Here is a 21,936-nt window from a genome sequence, read left to right on the forward strand (position 1 = left end):
ATGAGGAGAAATACTTCTTTCAATGTGGACACAGCTCTTTATTCACATGTCAGTTTGGTTATTATAATGGCATTTGGTAGTGTAGAAATCAAACACATAGTCCACATCTCCATGATTCCATTCTCAGTAATTGGTAAGGGCAATTTATATTAGGAACTAATTAATGGCCGTAGATCAATTCTCCTTATATTTGACAGCAAAATAATACCTAGTGTGAATAGAAACCACTTTATCCATAAAATCAAAAAGACTAAAGAAACTCTATCCATCTTATTTGAATATGCAAATGGAGTTAATATTAGGGGAAGTTTGGGACTCCTGACTGGCTTAGTCGGTTAAGCATCTGCCTTCGGCTCAGGTCCTGGGATCAAGTCCCGCATTGGGCTCCTTGCTCGGTGGGGAGCCTGCTTCTTCCTCTGCCTGCTGCTTCCCCTACTGTGCTCTCTCTCCCTCTCTCTTTGAAATATAAATAAAAAAAAAAAAAAAAAAAAAAAAAAAAGAATAGGGGAAGGTTTTTTTTTTTTTTTTTTTTTAATTTTCCTTCATGGAAAAGTTATTTTTATCCATATTGACGGGACCTATTGATGGTGCTGATCTATTGATAGATCATTGCTCTATTCAATGAGAGTCCATAAACTTTAACATATTGGTGTATAAACATAGTAAATTTTAGGAGTTCAGTTTATTTAAAATGGCATCAAATATTATCAAAATTGTTATTAAAAACTACTCTGCCTCAAATTATACCTAATGTATAGTGGATAGGGCATAAAGTTGGTTGAGATTGACCTCAGTTCAACTTCACCTAACCAGTTACATAAAGCAAAGTGATATCTGAGCACACATTAAATACTATGATCTCATTATCCTAAATTCATAGTTGAAAGAAATAAACTAAACCAATATATGACAGGTACTTACCACAATACCTGTCAGCTCTTGATTTTTCACTAACTATAACCTTTTCTTCTTACAAATTTTGCACTGATTTTTTTTACAGACAATAACTGAGCTTCATAACTAAAAGTAAAGATTCATTTCAATAATTTAGAAAAAATATACTACTAAAGTTTGCACTTCATAATATTTAAAAAATTTTTCATGTGTATTGAGATTTTTTGGAGAAAAATTCTGTACCCAACATATTTCTACTAGTATCAATCTGAATTTATACTAAAACTCAGCATGTTTTTCAGATTTTTGATTAAGAAAGACTTTTTAAAATTTTAAATAACATTATTTTTAATGTAAAAAAAACCTCAAAAATAATTTATCATGATTTAATAGATGTTTAATGACTGAGATATACCATTTTTCAATCTGTTGCAGAGTTTATATTACTACATTTATTTGTAAAATTATATGTAAAAAACCTGTGGGAGCGCCTGGGTGGCACAGCGGTTAAGCGTCTGCCTTCGGCTCAGGGCGTGATCCCGGTGATCTGGGATCGAGCCCCACATCAGGCTCTTCCGCTATGAGCCTGCTTCTTCCTCTCCCACTCCCCTTGCTTGTGTTCCCTCTCTCACTGGCTGTCTCTATCTCTGTCAAATAAATAAATAAAATCTTAAAAAAAAAAAAAAAACTGTGAAGTTACATGTAATATATGCAAGCTATAGGCAATTGCCCAATTATGTACTAACAATGTGATTCCAAATCAGCATGTTTGAGACGTGTAATATCATGTGCAAATGATAATAAGATTTCAAAGATATGGTTAAAATTCTATAATAAAAGATAACTAATCCACGTATAATGAGAAATTTTCCATTACTCTGATTTTTCAGAATCATTTAGGGAAGTTAATGTACCAATTATGCTAAATCTTAAAGATTTTCTGTTTGTTTCCCAAATCCAACAGGTTGCTTGATTTTTCTACTTTGAGTGTGTGTGTGTTTGTTTTTCTTTTGGGGAGGGCTTAGAAGATATGTATATAAGATACACCTGGGATATATAATATTAACAAAGAGTACAGGGGTGCTATTATACCAGTGGATGGTCTAAGTAGCCTCTTTTGTTTTGGAACATCAAAGCTGAGCTTTTCCTTTATTTTAAGAGAAGTTTTAAGAGATATATTTTTTCATCTCTATAAAGTATCACTTTATGGATACTGTTATTATTGGGGATTATTATAGTAATTTTAATTTTTTTTAAGATTTTATTTATTTATTTGACAGAGAGACAGCCAGCGAGAGAGGGAACACAGCAGGGGGAGTGGGAGAGGAAGAAGCAGGCTCCCAAAGGAGGAGCCGGATGTGGGACTCGATCCTCGAATGCAAGGATCACTCCCTGAGCCGAAGGCAGACGCTTAACGACTGCACTACCCAGGTGCCCCAATAATTTTAATTTTTACATACAGTTTTTATGTAATTAGTACAGTCTTTGGAGCATTCTTCAAATACACTTTACAAAGTACTTATTCTGAGATTTACAATGTTATATTTATTAGCCAAGACAAATTAGAAGTTAGCTTGCCAGTGTTCATAGACATTTTCTGCACACAAGGACAAGAGAGACCAAAGAGACTGATGAAGCAGTATTGTCTGAAAGCCCATGACATATCTAGAACAAAACTTAAAAGTAGGATAAAGCTGTTTCATTCAAAATGATATAAAAATATCAAAAGTAAGTCTTATGCTAGTCTAGAGAAAAAAAATATGGACCAGGAAAAAGTAAAAGAAAAAGTTAGGTGAATAAAAGGCAAAATCAAACAAACTAAGATGCATGATTGGATTAGAAAATCAAGGTACAGGGGCGCCTGGGTGGCACAGCAGGTTAAGCGTCTGCCTTCGGCTCAGAGCGTGATCCCGGTGTTATGGGATCGAGCCCCACATCAGGCTCCCCCGCTATGAGCCTGCTTCTTCCTCTCCCACTCCCCCTGCTTGTGTTCCCTCTCTCGCTGGCTGTCTCTGTCAAGTAAATAAATAAAATCTTTAAAAAAAAAAAAAAGAAAATCAAGGTACAGAAATCTGTTGTATTTCTATACACCAATAATTAAGCAGCAGAAAGAGAAATTAAGGCATTAATCCCATTTATAATTGCATCAAAACAATAAGATACCTAGGAATAAATGTAACCAAAGAGGTGAAACACCTGTACTCTGAAAATTGTAAAACACTGATGAAAAAAATTGAAGATGACACAAATACATGGAAAGACATTCTATGCTCATGGATTGGAAGAACAAATATTGTTAAAATGTCTACACTACCCAAACCAATCTATATATTTAAGGTACTCCCTACCAAAATATCAATAGCACATTTCACAGAGCCAGAACAAACAATCCTAAAATTTGTATGGAACCACAAAAATCCCCAAATAGCCAAAGCAACCTTGAAAACGAAAAGCAAAGCTGGAAGCATCAGAATTCTGGACTTCATGTTACATTTCAAAGCTGTAGTGATCAAAACAGTTTGATATTGGCACAAACACAGACATATATATCCATGGAACAGAATAGAAAACCCAGAAGAGAACCCTCAACTATATGGTCAACTCTTCTTTGGTAAAGCGGGAAAGAATATCCAATAGGAAAAAGATAGTCTCTTCAACAGATGGTGTAAGGAAAACCTGACAGCAAAATGCAAAAGAGTGAAACTGGGCCACTATCTTACATCATACATGAAAATAAATTCAAAATGGATGAAAGACCTAAATGGGAGACCTGAAACCATCAAAATCCTAAAAGCCGTAACCTCTTTGACATTGGCTGTAGCGACTTCTTTCTAGATACATATTTGGAAGCAAGGGAAACAAAAGCAAAAATAAACTATTAGGACTTCATCAAAAGAAAAAGCTTCTGCACAGCAAAGGAAACAATCAACAAAACTAAAAGTCAACCTATGAAATAGGAGAAGATATTTGCAAATGACATATCTGATAAAGGGTTAGTATACAAAATCTATAAAGAACTTAACAAACTCAACACTTCCAAAATGAATAACCCAGTTAAAAAATGAGCAGGAGACATGAAAAGACATTTTTTTTTCAAAGAAGTCATACAGGTAGCCAACAGACACATGAAGAGATACTCAACATCACTGATTATTGGGAAAATATAAATCAAAATTATAATGAGATATCACCCCACACCTGTCAGAATGACTACTACTATCCTCCAATAATTATCAACTATGAATATCAACTAAATATCTCAGTTTTTTTACTCTAATTTTTAATTACATTAGTAGAAGAATATCACTAATCAATTGATCAAAACTACACATCCATAGAAAATAGTAATTTCTGTGATCTTCAGTTCAGGGATGTTATGACCCATTTAGAGATAACTACTAGCAAGTAGATCAATATATCCTTCAAAATCTGGTATGAAAAGCATATAATTATTAAATGTGTTTTTCAAGTTTTATTCAAGAAGAAATGTAAGTGTAGGACATCATCTTCATAGTGTATAATTTGAATTTTTAGATCTGTTCAAGGTTGAAGACCTAAACATTAATTCTGAGCATGGTAGAATGCTCAAGTTGACTCTTGGTCTGGTACCTGGTTAGTAGTCTTGAGGCAAGTAATGCATTTCAACAAGTCCTAGAAATACAGCACCAAATTAAATTTTACCATCAGAAACATTTTCTAGAATTTCTATAGTTACCTTTTTTCCCTCACAGCAGCTCAAAGACAACAAGGCAAGAGCCGGTTTACTTTATTTCCTCTTGAGGACTCAACTCTCAGGTCAATTCAGCTCTCATAACCAACTGCAGGCAGAGACTCAGACACAAGGAAGGTTTTTTTATGTGTAGGCTTTTCCTTTTCCTGCATTCAGTTCTTTATTAGGATGTCACCTCTTAAAGTCTCTCTCTACTAAATTATAGTCATACAATGTTTAATTTCAATATACAGCTCGCTTCACTGTGTCTAATCATCATGTCATTCTAGTTATTTGGGTCATGCATAAGCTTCATCTCCCACAAGATAGAGAAACCACACAAGCAAGTCTTTTCTTCTGAATAGCTTATTTTAGACTTTTTTTTTTTTTTAAAGATTTTATTTATTTATTCGACAGAGATAGAGACAGCCAGCGAGAGAGGGAACACAAGCAGGGGGAGTGGGAGAGGAAGAAGCAGGCTCATAGTGGAAGAGCCTGATGTGGGGCTCGATCCCAGATCACCGGGATCACGCCCTGAGCCGAAGGCAGCCGCTTAACCGCTGTGCCACCCAGGCGCCCCTTATTTTAGACTTTTAATTTCATTCTCTTTCTCTGTGGATATTGTGTGTGACTTCTGACTTTCCCTTGCTGTTCTATGAAAGGTTTCTTTTTCCCCTCAAACTATCTATTTTATCCCTAATTCCCTGTTTGCATTTCTTATGTATAATATATATGTATAATAGATATGTATAATTACATATGTATGTATATCTTATTATGTAAGATAATACATATGTGTGTCTTATGCATAAATACATATACATGTATAACTATTTATACCCATATTTCATAGACAGAATCAATTGCATGCAAGCATGTGACACCAGTAACCAACTTATATAGCCTTTAAAATGTTTCCATATGTTGCCATGTTTTATCATAAATCTTCAATTATTCTCAGAATAAACTGCCAACTGTTGCCATTCTTTAGCCATATAGTAAGCAATCTTCACTTCTCCTTCTTTGATTTTTTTTTTTTACTTGAACTTACTAGAAGTAAGATACAAAATTTTATTCCTTATTCCATTTGACTTTTATGACCTACCATTCTTTCATTTTCTTTAGCTGTTTCTCTACATAAACTATATTTTAGAAGAAACTTCACATAAGTGGCAAGAACAGTGTTTTTGATATTACAGTTAGCAAACTGTCCATAACACTGATGAACTTTTGAGCTGCTACAAAATTGGTGCTACCTCTTCTTATTCCATAAAATCACAGAATTACCTCTGAAGGTACAAAGAAGCATAGTTTCATGTTATAGATATTTCACAACCAGAAAGTATCTTTTAAAATATTATTTTCCTTTCATTTCATTCTCTACTGACAAACTGTCAATAAAAATTGTCCATCATAGAACAGAAAAAAATAGTCCTCTCATTTTTTGCTCAGAATCCAATAACAAGTATCTTACTCTCACTTGTCAACCAGTTTCCATAAATGTTTAACAAAGCTGTTAGCCTTAGTTAAACTTTTTTACTTCAATTCATTCTTTATTTTATTTCTAAATTTTCTCATGTTTTCATTTGCCTTGTTATAGTCTAGAAGTCTCTTCACTAATTATTTCATCAATTTAAGCTCTCTTTATGCTTTTCTTAGATCTCCACAATTTGACTTCTCTGTGCTTTTTAATCTTACTACACCATAACCAAACCATTAGTCAGCTTACTGACTGCCCACAACCTTACATGCTAACTCCCAAATTTCTTGGCCCATGTTTATTCTACTCCCTTGTCCATAATGCACTCAACTCCTTAAAAGTATAGCTTCGTAATATTATTATTTTCATTTTGTCCCTGGTATCATAATCAGTTGGATGTTTCTATCTACATGGCTGTTCTTACTCATCTGTAAAATAGCATAATAATAATACCTACCTCATTAGTTTTGGCAGGGGGTAAGTGAAATGGTAATATTTGTAAAGGATATGATATAGAAAAATACTTGGCATACCATAACTCTCAAAGTCAATGTCACAGTTTTTCTCTGCCAAGAAAATTTTATGTTATGTATTATTGTTGGGGTGAATTTTTTTTTTTTCCTGTTCATGTAGGCTATAGATCAAGCTTAATTTTAAGAAAGAAGGAATCTAAGTTGTGTTGAAATGAATTCAAAACACCAGATTCTGAAATTACTGTTTCTATTCTGGTATTTGCTTACACATTCTTAAAAGACAAACTACTTTCTTATATGGACAATTTCAGTTTCAAAAAAAAAATTCTATTGGTTTGAAATATTTTTTCCTTATTTCAAGACAAACCTCTTTTCTTGCAATATTTATTAATTGGTCCACCTGATGCTTATTGGTATTATAAGAGAAAAGAAACAGTAAAAGATGGTTTGTAGGTCCTTTTTGCATTTTTATATTATCTGAGACAAATATCCTGGGTCATAAAAACATTGTTTAATTTTCTATAAATGCTAATGAATAGTCTTGCCAATCTACTTCATAGAAATCATGGAAAGCTAAACCTATATCATGGTTTAAGCAACTATCTATAGCCTAATATGTATTTCCTCATCCCTTTTACATCCTATTAGAAAACATTTCCCAGGCCTCTTATTTCCAATGGGACCATGTGACTAGTTCTTGCTATTAGAACATGGCCTTGGTGATTGAGAATATGTGTATATAGTCTATGCATTACATGCAGCAAGCCAATTAGAATGGCAGTTTCTAAAGCACTGGAGGCACCACAATGAACTCATAGTCACCCTGAGATATTTTAAATTTTTGAGGTAAATATAATGATAATGAACACTTAATCAGACATAGCACAAACTACTAACTCTGGATATTTTACATTTTTATTATTAAATCATGCCACAATTTTTATGAGGTAATATCTTGGAGAAGTTTGTTTTTCTAATTGTTATAATAAAAAAAAAACAAAAAAACACAGTATCAGGTTTTAGCTACAACATGTAAAGAGACTGGAAGTATTCACTCTCACCCTTACAAAAAGAAAAAAGCTGAACAGACTGAAAGTAAAGGCCTTAGTTTTCTTGGACCCATCAGAAAATTTAGGTTGAGGACAGATATCCAGACAGTTGACTCTAGAGAGTAAAACACAAGATCTTCTTACCTGGAGCAGACGTTGCTATAGCCATAACTTGGTGTGACCACTTAATGATAATTTTAATGAACTCATGGAGACTGAATATGGACTAGCATGTGTGAGAAACTTCTAGAGGTTGAGTCTTTGGGGGGCCTCCACACTTTGATCAGTTTATATACAGAAATTCTACCAAACCCTATCATGTTCTTAAAATGAAGATGTAAGTTATATCCCCCTCATGGCTTTAGCAGGGTAAGAAGAAGAGTACTTATCGTTAAATATGCCCATACTGTGCTCCATAACAAAGGCCTACTCACCAAGGAAAAACATTTTCCACAGCCTTATTCCAGAAGGGGGAAGAAAAGTCATTTTTCTCATTCCGTCCCTCTGTATACTTCCTATCTGAACTAATGGTGCAGGGAGGTAAGAGCAATACTATGAGAGAAACATGGTGACTGTCACAGCTCAGAGACAGGTTCACTAAAAGAATGAAGTTAATCATACAACTATAGAAATTTTCACCTACCTTACACTTTACTATCACACCAGTAGAGCTTCAGTATAATAACAGCAAATTACTGTTGAATGGGCTGTGATATGCAGATTCTCTCAGAGGAGAAGCATTGATATAGCCTAGAATCAAGAAGAGAGAAGAAAAACAATAATACTAGAGGAATTTTAAACCCATGGCCTCTAAAATATTAAAGCCTATGGCACATAAAATATCAAACATACTCCAACCACTAGCCAGAAAAATATGAATATTCATACTGAAGGCTACTTGGCATATTCCCCACTACTTGATACAAATATCCATCATACAACAAAAATTACAAGGCATGCCAAATGGTAAAATAAAACACAGTCTGAAGAAACAAAGCAAGTATTAGAACCAGACACAGCTATGATATATATATTGGGATTATCAGAAAAGGCAATAAACTAAGTATAAAATAACTATGATAAACACATTTGAGGCCATATTCAACATGCAAGAACAAATGGGAAATGGAAGCAGAGAAATAGAAACTTTAAGAAAGAAATAAAAAAGTCTTGTAACAGAAATGAAGAAAGCCTTCCATATTTCATAGACTCATCCGTAGATTGGACACGACCATGAAAAGAAGCTATGAACTTCATGGCAGGCCAACAGAAACTTCCACAACTGAAATACAAAATGAACGAAAGACAGACAGACAGACAGAAAGAATGAAAGAAACGAAAGAATGAAAGAAAGGGAATATAATGAAAATTAACAGAAAATCCAAGAATTGTGGGGAAATACCAAAGTTGAAATATGCCTGTTATTGGAATACCAGATGGAAAATAGAGAATAGAACAGAAGAATTATTTATTTAAAGTAATAATAGTTCAGAAATTTCTAAATTAAATAAAGACACCAAAACCCAATTCCTGGAAGTTCAGAGAACAACAAACAGAAGAATCACAGAAACAAACAAACAAAAAGACAAACACAAAAAATTATTCTTCTAAGCATGTTATAATCAAACTACAGAAAACCAGTGACAAGGGAAAAAAATCTTAAAAGATGTTAGAGATAATGATTACAGCAGCCTCATCATCAGAAACTATGAAAAAAAGAAGAGAGTGAAGCAAAACATTTAAAGTAGTGAAAGTTTAAAATCCACAAAGCTAGACTTCTATATCCAGCAAAATTATCCTCTTAAAGTGTAGGAGAAACAAAGTTTCTCAAACCAAAAAAAAAAAAAAAAAAAAAAAAAAAAAAAAAAAAAACCAACCAAACAAACAAACAAACAAAAAACCCCAAAAACAAAAAGCACAAAACTGAAAACATTCATCTTTCAACAGAACTTCCATGCAAGAAATGTTAAAAGAAATTTTCCAACGCAAAGGAAAATGATATATATGAGAGTAGGACATATTTAAAGAAATGAATATCATCAAATAAAGAATAAATGAAGGTAAAATATTTTATTTTTCTTATTTTTTTTTTAAATTTTTTATTTATTTATGTGACAGAGAGACAGCCAGCAAGAGAGGGAACACAGCAGGGGGAGTGGGAGAGGAAGAAGCAGGCTCATAGCGGAGGAGCCCGATGTGGGACTCGATCCCGGTATGCCGGGATCACGCCCTGAGCCGAAGGCAGATGCTTTAACGACTGCGCTACCCAGGCGCCCCTTATTTTTCTTATTTTTAATTCATCTAATAGGTAACTTTATTTAAAGCAATAATGGTAGCAATTACTAGGACTTATGGGTAAGTAGAACGAATGATAGGAATGTCAGAAGGGACAGATGTGGTGAGCAGGAACTGTGAACACTCTATAATGGGGTGCTTGAACTACGCATGACACAGTAGAGTATTATTTGAAGATAGACTTAAATTTATTAAAAATATATATTACAAACTCTAGGGCAACCATAATAAAAAAATATTGAAAAGGATAATGATATGTTAAGAGAGGAGATAAAGTGAAATTATATAAAATGCTAAATTAAACCAGACAAGGCAGAAAAATGAGAGCAAAGAAACAAAGAACAAATGAAGCAAATAGGAAACAATTACAAATATAGCGATATTAATTCAATTATGTAAACGATCATTTTAAACATAAATAATCCACAAATACCAATTAAAAGATGAAGACTATCAGATTAGATTAAAAATCAAGATCCAACCATGCACTGTTTTAGGAAGTCTACATTCAATATGAAGTCTCAGGTTAAAAGTAAAATCTTCAAAACCTACCGTTAAGAGTTATCCATATAAAGTTGGAGTAATTGGGGTGCCTGGGTAACAGCCAATTAAGCATCAGACTCTTGATTTGGACTCAGGTCATGATCTCAGGGTCATGAGATTGAGCCCCATGTCGGGCTCTGGACTGAGAGTGGAGTCTGCTGAAGACTCTCTCTCCCTCTCCCTCTGCCCTTCCCCCTGCTCTCTCTCTCTCTCTTCCCCCCCCTCTAAAATAAATATTTTTTAAAAAGCAAAGCTGGAGTAACTATGTTAATTTCAGACAAAGCAGGTTTAAGAGCAAAAAAATTAACAGGGATGTGAGATACTACATAGTAATAAAGGGAATCAAACTTATAAAAAGACTTAAAAATCTTGCGTGTATGCACCTGACAATAAAGCATCAAGTTGTGTCAGGTAACAACTAATAGAAGTGAAAGTATAAATAGAAAAATACACTATTAAAGTTGGAGACATCAACAGCCCTCTTTAAGTAACTGATAGGTCAAGCAGGCAGAAAATCAGTAAGCATATAAATGACTTGAAAAGCACAATCAATCAACATGATTTAATTGAAATTTATAAATTACCTCATTCATTAACAACAGAATATATTCTTCTCAAACTCACATAGAAGATTCAAAAGAAAGACTAGATTTTGGGCCATTAAGCACTTTATAACCAATTAAAAAAATAGAAATCATTTAAATTGTTCTCAAACCACCATGAATTTAAATAAAAATCAGTAAACAGAAAAGTAGCTGGAAAGTCACCAAATATGTGGATATTAAAAAAAAAGTACAATGTTAAATAAGATTTTGGTGTAAAAACATTGAAGAGAAGCTATAAAATATTTTGAACTAATTGAAAATGAAATACAACTTATTAAAGCTTATATCATGCAGTGAAAACAGTTTTTAGAGGAAAATTTATAAAATTAATTAAATATATTAGGAAAAAAAATCCTGAAATTAACAAACTAAACTTCCACCTTAGGAAACTAAAAGAAGAACAATTTAAGTCTAAATCAAGCACTAGAAAAGAAATAATAAAAATTAGAGCATAAATCAATAAAATTCAAAACAGGAACATAATTGAGAAAATCAATAAAACCAAAAGCTATTTCTTCGAATGGATCAATAATATTAAACCTGCTTTAATGCTAACCAGAATATGTGGAGGTTAAACAACACACTTCTAAATAATATGTGCACGAAAGAAGAAAAGTAAAATTATGTATATATATATATATATATATATATATATATATATATATATATATATATAGTACTTAATGAAAATGAAAACAATTTACCAGATTTTGAAGGTTGCAGTGAAAGCAGTTCTTAGGAGTAAATTTACAGCTCTGAATGCATATTAGAAAATAAAAAGATTTAAAATCAATAATCTAAGCTTTCACCTTGGCAGACTAGCAAAAGAAGAGCAAATTAAATCCAAAGTAAGCAGAAGAAAAGAAATAATAACTAGAATGGAAAGCAGTGAATTTGAAAAGAGGAAATAAATAGAAAAAAATCAATGAAATGAAAAGCTGATTATTTGAAAAGATCAAAATCAATAACCTTTAGCCAGGCTAACTAAGAAAGAAAGAGGATAAAAATTACTGATATTAGGAACTTAAGAGGCTGTATTGCTACAGTTCTCATAAACATTAAAAAATTATGAACTAGTCTATGCCTACAAATTTGATAACCTAAATAAAATGGACCAATCCTTGAAAGACACAATCTGCCAAAACTCACATAAGAAGTAGACAATCTGAATAAGCCTTATCTATTAAATAAATTTTATCCATAATTAATAGCCTTCCAGAACTGAAAGCACCAGGCCCATATGGGTTCACTGGTGAATTCTACCCAAGGATTAAAGGAAGAAATTTATATCAGTTCTCTACAAAATTGTAGTGCAACTCTAGAAGGGTTTGCCAGTTTGTTACAAAACTAAACATATTCTTATCATAAGATCCAACAATTAGTCTTCTTGGTATTTACCCAAAGGAACTGCAAACATAAGCCCCCACAAAAATCTGTAGATGGATGTTTGTAGAAGCTTTAATTCATAATTGTCAGAACTTAGAAGCAAACAATATGTCTTTCAGTAGATGAATGAATAAATCAAGTTTTCTTTGTTGTGAAAACTATTTTTCATAACATTATTTATGTTATATATGGGTTTATTACTATTATTTTTAAATGAGTTAAATGAATCTAAAATGGATAAATCAAGTTTTCTTTGTTGTGAAAACTATTTTTCATAACATTATTTATGTTATATAATGGGTTTATTACTATTATTTTTAAATGAGTTAAATGAATCAAAAATTTTATGTTTTGATTTCTAATATGGCAAATATCAACAGATATAACTCACATGAATGAAATACCTTTGGGATTCTGAATAATTTTTAAGAGCGTAAAGAGCTCCTGAGACTAAACGGTTTGAAGACCCTGCTCTAGACAGGGGTAGGACCACTAGCAAAAAGTACTATAGTCCCTGCATAACAGCATGCAGCAGAGATGCACTTACTGCTATGAGAAATCACGTGAGCAAGTTTTGCCTTTATTTTTTAAACTTTTAATTCCAACATAGTTAACATACAGTGTTGTATTGGTTTCAGGTGTACAATATGGTGAGTCAACAATTGTATGCATTATTCGGTGTTCATCATGATAAGGGTACTTTTAATCCGTGCACCTATTTCACTCATCCCCCCACCCACCTTCCCTCTGGTTACCATCAGTTTGGTCCCTATAGTTACAAGTCCATTTTTTGGTTTATCTCTTTTTTTCCTTTGTTTGTTTGTTTTGTTTCTTAAATTCACATGTGAGTGAAATCATATGGTATTTGTTTTTCTCTGACTGACTTATTTCACTTAGCTTTATACTCTCTAATCCAGCAAATGACAAGGTGTCATTCTTTTTTATGGCTGAGTGATAGTTCATTATATATATATATGACATATAGATGTTATTTATATTATTTATATAATTTATAATATGATTTAATCAATAAATATATAAATACATATAATGGAAAGTCACTATGTATAAATATATATAAAGTATATATTATATTAAAGTATATATTATACTTTTTATATACTTAATATATTTATATTAATAAATAAATATTAATAAATAAATATTATATATTATAGATATGTGCTTTAATATATAATATATATTAATATATTATATTATATAAAAGTATAAAACATACTTTAATATATACCTTATAAATATTTATATATATAGTGACATTCAATTATATATATGTATATTCCATTATATATATAGCGAGAGTGACATTCCATTATATACACACACACACACACACACACACACATACACACACACACACATACACACATCTTTATCCATTCATCTGTGGAGGGACACTTTGGCTGCTCTCATAATTTGGCTATTGTAAATAATGCTGCAATAAATATAGGTGTGCATATGTCTTTTTGAATTAGTTTTTTCATATTCTTTGAGTAAGTTTTGCCTTTAAATGGCTCTACAAACATAGCGGAGGAGTAATGTTTTTTAAATTTTCTTCTCCATTCTAGCTTTTATTATATTTAACTAAGTTCAGCATCTATCCTAGAGTTGAATGTGGAAGATCTTTACACTGTTTCATGCAAAAAAATATTTGCATTCTAAAGGCATATCAATTAAATTAATTTTTATCAGTTTGCAATAAATGAATCATGTTCTCAGAAGACAACCATTAGTTTATATTTAAGTCCTATATTTTGACAAATACCCGAGAGTACAATATTCAGGGGATACTTTTTTGATGCAGATTTTTAAAAACTTTACTGTCAGAGTTGCTATTTTGTATGGGCATCATGTGGATGTAACATAGAAAAGTGGTTCTGAAATCACTTGTATGTCATGAATTTTGTCTGTGACTGAAGAATAAGAAGAAAAAGCCCCCCTTTTTATCCTTAGATTTTGCATCACATTTTTTGCTTTATAAAAACATAAATAAATGTTACTGCAAAACATCTTAGCATCTTAAACCATGCACAGTTATCATTTTGATTTTACATATTTGAATATGAAACCTCCAGAGAATATATCTTATTCTGAAATTTTCCTAGAGTACTTACAAAATAAAACTGATGTCACACCACAGGTAAACTTGAATGACTTCCAAAAATAAATCAGACATTGTGCAGCCACATTCTATGAAATCCTACTCCACAAACAAAATCTTCATGAGCATCTTTTTCTGAGCTTTATACTATGCTAATCTGTAGCAGCAGGAAGGTAATTAACATATTTGCTGTTAAGGTACTTGGAGACTAATGGGTCTAATAGAAGCTATATAAGGAATTACAACCAAAAATTAGATGTTTCTTGATAAAGTAAGCTTCTCTTCTCCGCCTCCCACCTTTTCCCTCACTGGATTTTTGGAAGTATCAAACAGTTTAAAAAACAAACAACAATCATGCCTTGGCATATTGGCAATAAAGTGGATCATAGCCTCTTAATTTGAACCTGAAAAAAATTCCTTTATTTACAGTGTTAGGGCATAGAACTAGAAAAATTACTCAAGTACAGATAGAGAAATAAGCACTTAATGTTACCTGAAAATGAGAAATAGAGTTGTTGAGACATCTCTTGATAGTGGCTTCTCAGGAACTGAACCCCTACCTATGACAGGGAAATTCTAGTCCTACCACTGTGAAAATCAAACTTTAAAATGCTATTAGTCACTTTTACCCCCAATCTCAGCCAGCTCAAGGATACCTGGACTTTGACTCGGCCAATCAGTCATACATTTTTGGGGCTCTCATTCTTGGCTACTGATTCAGTGAAGCAGGAAGAGGGGCACCACAAGTTCAAGTGAGTTGCCAGCAACTTCTAATTTTCAGGGATCAGAGTAGCTATCAATGTCCAAGCCCAAAGTCCAATTTAGTGCTAGTACAGGTGCTGACATCCAGCGCTCATGCACCATGGTAGCAGGACCATCACGCTGTGATCATGGTTTTAACCCATCTGCCTAGGGGCGCTTGGGTGGCTCAGTCGTTTAGTGTCCGCATTTGGGTCAGGGCATGATCCCAGGGTCCTGGGATCAAGCCCCCCATCGGGCTCCATGCTCCACTGGGAGCCTGCTTCTTCCTCTCCCACTCCCCCTGCTTGTGCTCCCTCTCTTGCTGGATATCTCTCTCTCTGTTAAATAAATAAATAAAATATTAAAAAAAAAAAATCCATCTGACTGGATTCCCTATCTTTCTGTTCATTTTCTGACTTTGTCTCCCCCTTCCTTCCAATTCTAGCTAGACAATATGTATTTATTAACTTCTTTCTGTACAAAATCAGTCTGAATAGCTTCTGTATTTAAAGCTAGGGAACTTGCTTTCTGTAAATAAATAGATTACACCAGGATTTTGAAATTGCTTTCTTAGATGTCTATTTCTTTTTTTTTTTTTTTTAAAGATTTTATTTATTTGACAGAGACAGCCAACGAGAGAGGGAACACAAGCAGGGGGAGTGGAAGAGGAAGAAGCAGGCCCCCAGCGGAGGAGCCTGATGTGGGGCTCGATCCCAGATCACCGGGATCACGCCCTGAGCCGAAGTCAGACGCCTAACGACTGCACTACCCAGGCGCCCCAGATGTCTATTTCTTTTACTAATTTACTCTAGATAGTTGTATCTGTAGTGTATTAATGGTGGATCATGTTTTCTTATGCTGCAATTGAAATATATATATATATATATACAAACACACACATATATACACACATACATAATCTCCACAATATATTATATAAGCTCTGTGTACAAATACATCTTTCCTCACTCCTGTTTTTATATTTCTCATTGTGAAAATTTTAAAAAGTCACGTGACAATTACTGAGCATCTGCTAAGAGTAAGGTATTGCACTATTAATTTCAGATATATACAATTCTAAAGGGTATGTGTCCTGACTCTGAGGGGATGTTATGCACTGGTGAGATCATTGTACAACAGGATAATATAACACTAGACCTGTCACAAGGCAGATTGCTGTTGCAAATACTTTCTCTACTTATTCTATGGTAGTTTAGCAAAACTAATTAGAGTATTTTATGATCATATCATCAAGCTATAATCCTAAGGATTATAGAAAACACACACACACACAAACTCAGTATAGATAACATTAAAAGTTAGAGAAGTACTGGTTGGCAAAATTACAAATTCCTTGTGCTTTTCCTCTTTACTTCCGAATGTAAAACTTAAACATTTATTTGAGATAAAACTGCATGGAATAAGTTATTTTCTGCATGCCTCCATACTTGTGCAAAATTCTTACCTAACTACAGTTTTGTTATGGGCAACCACTCTAATACTAATATCTGCCAGGGAAAATTTCAAGGAAAAAATCAATGAGACTTTATACCAAATGACCTTGGATATATATATGTCTGTACTTTAACACATTCTCTTATCTGAGGTAAATACGTATAAAATAAAATAAAAATAATCCCTTAAGGGTGACTGGATGCCTCAAGGAGTTTGACTCTTGGTTTTGGCTTAAGTCATGATTTCAGGGTTGTGAGATCAAGCCCTGCAATGGGTTCTGTGCTCAGCACAGAGTCTGCTTGAGATTCTCTGCCTCCCCTCACTCTCACTTTCTCTCACTCTCTCTCAAGTAAATAAATCAAATCTTTAAAAAAGTTTTTTTTTAAAAAATACATAAAATAAAATAATACATTATACATGGCTGTTTAGGAATCATATTTAAAAAACTTAATGTTAATATTAAAAAAGGAAATATACTCATTATATAGTTCTACAACAGTATACATACATTTTTATGTATAATCTTAATACTGTAAATGAGATATAAATAGGGTCTTGAACTCTTAGAGAGGAGTAAGTTGTCATTTTATCTGAATAGATAATAGATACTATATAGGTAGTAGATACTACTGAATAGATAGTAGATTACTATAAATAACTGCTCTAACAGATTACTATAATAAAGAAGCTCAAATGTTTAACTAGAGAAATGTATCCCTTGATCTGGAGAGAAAAAAAAAATCTATAATTTACATATTAAAGCAACATTTTGAATTTCCTTAAGCTTTTACTTTTTTGGTAAAAATAAAGATTAGACTTATATTTTATTAGAATATTTATGCTCATTTATTTCAAGGGAACTAATGTGATCATTTACCACTAGAAAATGTACTTTTTTATAGTCAGGGTATGTGAATGATTTGGCCATTGTTTAAAGAATAAATTATAATAATAAAATGTTCATAGTTATTCAAATAGAGAATAAGCCTAAAGCACTGAAAATAGCTGAAGAAATGTCTTACAGATATGAAAAAAACATGCTATACAGTTAATAGAATTTTTATTTAAAGAAAATATTTTGCTTTTTTCCATCTCACACATAATCTTTCTACTAGAGTTATGTTTTTTTTTTTTTCTAAAGTAAAGGTAATAAAAGTAAAGGTAGATTTAGAAAGTAAAGGTAATAAAAAAATTCACTTATCAGAAGTCAGTTTTACTAAATTAATATAGTTGAGATATATTGTTAAGTACATAAAATACAAAATTCAGTTCATGGACAATGATAAAGAATAAGCACTTAATCCACATGACTAAAATTATACTTCTTTGTAACTAACTACTGGGAAAACACCAGAGAGTATTTTAATAATAACCCAACAGGCTTAAAAATAATGGACAACAGGGGTACCTGGGTAGCTTAGTTGGTTAAGCATCCAACTTGATTTCAGCTCAGGTCATGATCTCAGGGTCATGAAATTGAGCAGTGCATTGGACTCTGCACTGAGCATGGTACCTGCCTAAGATTCTTTCTCTCCCTCTCCCTCTGCTCCTCCCCAACTCATGTTTTCTCTCTTTCTCTCTCTCTGTCTCTAAAAAAAAAAAAAAAAAAAAAAAAAAAAGGAATGAACGGACAACGCTTTTGTTAACCCATCAATTATGGCCAAGTTGCTACATTGGACAGACTGTAGAAAACAATGAAACATCCCATTGGAGGGATAATGAATAATTTAAGTTTTGCCATTAATCTATTCTAGTACAAAGTTAACTATTCTGGCAGGTTAAATCTCTCAATTCTTATTCCAGCATATTAACAAAAAAAATTCTAGGCTTCCAGAGGTTTGGCTAGGTGATTCTCCAAAATGCCATCCTTAAGTAAAAAATATACTAATTAATGACTTAGATTTGAGTAGAGTGGATAAAAAACAAGGCCAATATCAGATTTATTAGTTTCTATACCCATTTTGCCTACTAGACCGAACCAGATATGCCAACTAACTTCAATCTGCTATGAAGCCTGAATGAAATGTCCATAAAACATCAAGAAGAGGATTATTTTGTATCAGGCAGTTTAAGTTGAAAATATCTTTGGAAGGGAGAGGAATGAAAGTTCCTCACTTTTAAGGAGTTATCGTAAACTACGTATTCCTTATTTCTCCTTTATTTCTTTTTTTATGTATTTTTTATGTATTTTCTTTTTTTTTTAAAGATTTTATTTATTTATTTGACAGAGATAGAGACAGCCAGCGAGAGAGGGAACACAAGCAGGGGGAGTGGGAGAGGAAGAAGCAGGCTCATAGCGGAGGAGCCTGATGTGGGGCTCGATCCCGGAACGCCAGGATCACGCCCTGAGCCGAAGGCAGACGCTTAACCGCTGTGCCACCCAGGCGCCCCTTTTTATGTATTTTCTTATTAGTAGTTTTTTAGAGTACAGATTTTTTAATAACTTTGCTTTTGTGCTTTACCTTGTTTTTATAACTACTCCTTTCCAACCTTGGAAAATATTTGTCAGATTTAAAAAGCATTAACTTGAATTTTATAGGGGAAGTATTTTTTCAACATTTTTTGACCAAAATTTTGAGCAGACATCAAAAATATCTACCAGACATTGCGCCTGCTCTATTAACAGTTGATTTCCAGATTGTGTAAGCAATTAAGCAGTAGTGGAAAACAACAAAAATTTCAACTGGTGTGAGGGTTGGGGAATTATTTTCAGTGAACTTTTGACAACCTTGAGTTTTTAGGCAAATTATCACTGCAAATTCCTCTTTGGCAAAATATCTTTTTATCTGAAAAAATTTTTTTTAATGGGAACCCACTTTATGTGTTACAATTTCATGCACTAATGCTTAAGTCAATTTTTTTTTCTTTAAAGATAATAAGTGGATGTCACAAAATTGTGATTGTATTGTCTTAGTATAGGGATTTCATTTATGCTATTCTGTGGCTTTTCAAGCCAAGCTATATATAGAGATAATAGTATGATGTATTGTACATGATGAACCATATACTCTCCCATTGCAAGAATAAATAAGGGTCATGACTTGCACATGGGTAAAGGTAACATGGGTAAAAACTTGACTAAAAAGGTAAGAATCAATAAATAGTAGCTGTTAGAGAGTTAAATGAACAATTCAGAGAGCTTAATTCAGATGTTGAGAGTAGAACAAGTCAAGAGAACTCAGAGTGTATCCCTTACTGATATCTCACATTCATAGCTTACTCAAGTTTGGAGGCTGGGAAAATATGTGGCAAGATCTAACCAGATACATCATTCCTTTATAGATAAACTGTAACTTTTTTCACAAATATATGTATATATTTATATAAAAATAAATAATATATAAATATATATATAACTTTATTATTAAATATATATAAGTATACATAAACCTTGTTATAGTCTTAGATTTATATCAACCCCATCTATTTCAGCACATTGAAATTGTATCATATAAATATTTAACATGCCTGTTTGCAACAATATGGCTGAGAGAGAAGAGATTAAGACAGAGGTAGAGGTAGAAGTAAACATAGAGATTGGAGGGGACAGTGAATAGAGACAAAGAGAAAAAAAGAGACAATTTTTGGTCCCAGTGAAAACTTGGTCCCTCTTATTTCAGTGGGGAAGCTATAATAAAATGCATATTCTTTGCAGAATCTGAGTTCCCAGGTTTTGGAAATTAAAGAACTATCTGTGATATTATTAAGAGTAGTTTTGACTACATTGTGATTTTTCTTCTGGCAGTATGACTTTAGCATCTAATCCATGAATAAGAGGAAAATCCACTGTATACAAAGTGTAAAAAGGAGACAGTCAAAAGCAATTTTTTTTTTTAGATCCAAGTGAGAAAAATGTTATATGCCTAATCTCCTATCATATTGCCCATGGTAGACAAAAGTCTATCTAAATTAAGGTAAAAATTAAAAAATCCAGTAGAGATTTTTCTTGCTTATATTTGAATTTATGGTCCATTTCTTCATTCTTCATCAGTGTTCATTTTTCTTAATTGACAAGTGTTTTTTCTCAAGGATCAGACTATTCCTTCTAAAGTTCAAAGGCTCTAAGGTTCAGAAAGGCTTTACCAAAGTAGCATGAGATTCAACTTTAAATGTGATTAGAAATGATCCTTAAATGTCGACTTGACTGAATATAATCAGCTTATACCACTGAAAAATGTGTGTTCCCTTCTGTCATCCTTCTCCTATTTGACAAGGTCAATAATACCAAAGCTGCGGAGCCAAGATAGCTTTTTTTTTTTTTTTTTTTTTTTTTTCTTCCTCCTGAACTACATACCAGGCCACTAGGGGAAAAAAGGCAATTATTAGATTGGTTTGAAAAAAAAAAAAAAAAAAACAAGTAAATAAATCCCATTTTAGAATTACATTTAAGAACTTCTCAAACACTCAAAACTTTAACCAGAATACATAATAAAGAAACAAAAATAATATCAAATCGGAAATAATATTCATCTGCATAAGCATATATACTGAGACATCTTTACAGGCCACGATAGATAGCTTTGTATTGTTTGTAATTTTAAATATTTCAAATTTTTAACTCTTTAGTTACTGGATTTTTAAATGCCTTTACTTTTCTATCATGTGTGCCAGATCTGGCCCATGTTTTGTAGGATTCTCCTACAATTACAACAAATAAAGTATCAGGAGAGGGTCACAGAAACATGTTAAAAAAATAGACTGTGTGTATAAAATATGGACAAATTTAATTGAAATAAATGACCTATTTTATTTTTCTACTGTTCACTTATTACAATTTTGATGCATAGCATAACCACAAAATACCAACCTGATATTACATAATTCACGTGATTATTTACATATGGACATCAATCTCAGGTTTATCCACTGTAACTCAAAAATAGGCTTACATACTTCCAATCCAGAAGCAAAGCAATTGTGAACACTTAAATATCTTTTCATTTCCACATTGCACTGGAGACTGCAAAAATAATGATGTAAATCAGGACTCAGCAGAGAGAGAAGAGTGTTTTAGGGCAGCAGGCTAGTGACTGACCGCCAATTCCCATATGGAAAATAAATTGTATGCTAAGTTTCAAAAAGTGTTGTGGGAGGAAGAGGAAAGGAAAGATGAAACTAGAATCTCTTTTAGGGTAAAGACAGGCAAATGGAAAGGAAGGCTATCCTCATAGTGATATCAGCCAG

The sequence above is a fragment of the Ursus arctos genome, unplaced genomic scaffold, assembly GCF_023065955.2.
Source record: "Ursus arctos isolate Adak ecotype North America unplaced genomic scaffold, UrsArc2.0 scaffold_5, whole genome shotgun sequence".
NCBI classification, from domain to species: domain Eukaryota; kingdom Metazoa; phylum Chordata; class Mammalia; order Carnivora; family Ursidae; genus Ursus; species Ursus arctos.